We start from the raw sequence: 1,744 nt of genomic DNA, 5'->3' as shown, positions 1-1,744 counted from the left end.
GGTGGATCACCTGAGGTCAGGAGTTTGAGACCAGCCTGGCCAACATGGTGAAACCCTGTCTCTACTAAAAACACAAAAATTAGCCAAGCATGGTGGTGCATGCCTGTAATCCCAGCTACTTGGGAGGCTGAGACAGGAGAATCTCTTGAACAACCCGGGAGGTGGAGGTTGCAGTGAGCTGAGATCGAGCTGCTGCACTCTAGCCTGGGTGACAGAGATGAGACTCCGTCTCAGGGAAAAAAAAAAAAAAAGAAATCTTTGTCTCTGGGTCATGAAGATATCCTTCTATTTATTATCTTGTAGAAGCTTTATTATTCTATCTTTCATATTTAGGTTTATGATTCATCTGGAATTGATTTTTTTGTGTGTGGATTTGGTAGGGGTTAAGGTTCATTTTTTTTCCCATATGAATATACTGTTTCCCATATGAATATACTGTTGACTCAACAACCTTAATGCAAAAAAAAGAAAAAAAAATCCTTTATTTGCTGCATTGCAGTGGCATCTTTGTCCAATCAAATCACCGTATAAGTGGGTCTGTTTCTAGACTGCATGGTTTTGGCTGAACTTGTAGCAAGAGATAACTGAAGTTATTTATCCAAAGTAGATTAAGTCACATAAAACCTGAAGAAACTAAGGAATGAGAAAGGAAAGTTGGTGTATAAATAGTATGTGAATGTGTGCGTGTGTGTGCATATCCGTGTGCATATTTGTACAAGTATGTATCTGTGTGAATGTATGTAGATCTATGTATCTAAATATTTTCTTAGCATCTCTTTGGCCACCACAGCTTTTCTCCTGAGTGTTTGAGTGCATAAGTGTATGTGAGCATGCACAAGTATCTTTGTGTATTTGAATATCTTAGCAACCTTAGCAAATGCACGAGATTGTATTTGATCTTGTTAGCATCCACCTGCATGTACCTCTGTGTAGCCAGAAGGGTTTTCTCCTTTGCCTCATTTAGTACCCAGGGCAAAAGCCTAATGTATTTTACTGAGAGAGTAGTTAAATAAGTCTGTTTCTCTAATATACATTTTAGTTGAAGGAATTAGGAAGTGGCATCATAGATGCTCCAACACTAAGCTGGCCACGCTTCCTGTGTTAAACATGACACATCTGAGGCCCTGGAAGAGGAAGTGATTTGCCCAATGTCACACAATGAGTTACTGCCAGAGTGAAGTCAAAAACTAGTCTCTGGACGTTCAAGCAAGGTCTTTTTCTAGTCCCAAACGGCCTTTTGTGGTGGTCCAGGGACTGCCAGGAGCAGTCATGGAACCGCATCATTTACAGAAGGTCTGATCTTTGAGTCAGAGTCACAGAAGAATTGAGAATAGCTGTTGGGCCTTGAGTTGCTGAACTGAGATGACATGTGGACATGGGATGACAAGGCTTCTGAAGCAGAAGCTGGGGGACCCGGAACTGCTGGACTAGCACCTGGGGGGGTTCTGGTTTCAAACAGCCCTATTAGTACAGAGTCTGGAGGCCACCTCTGACCAGCTAGGTCACCTGACACTGTTCCCTGCAGTAGGGGATGATGCAATCTTTGGGTTTTGCCTTTTGGAGGAAACTTAAGAAACCTTGGGAACCTTATGTGAGGACTCAACCTGAGGCTGGAATAGCTGGGATAACAGACTTTTAGGCAGAGGAAGTGACATAAAAAAGTTGAAAAGTCTGGCTGGGCATGATAGCTCACGCCTGTAATCCCAGCACTTTGGGAGGCCAAGGTGGCAGATCACCTGAGGTC

The sequence above is a fragment of the Mandrillus leucophaeus genome, unplaced genomic scaffold (genome assembly GCF_000951045.1).
Source record: "Mandrillus leucophaeus isolate KB7577 unplaced genomic scaffold, Mleu.le_1.0 Scaffold13, whole genome shotgun sequence".
Lineage (NCBI taxonomy): Eukaryota > Metazoa > Chordata > Mammalia > Primates > Cercopithecidae > Mandrillus > Mandrillus leucophaeus.
Note: the sequence above shows the minus strand (reverse complement) of the source record.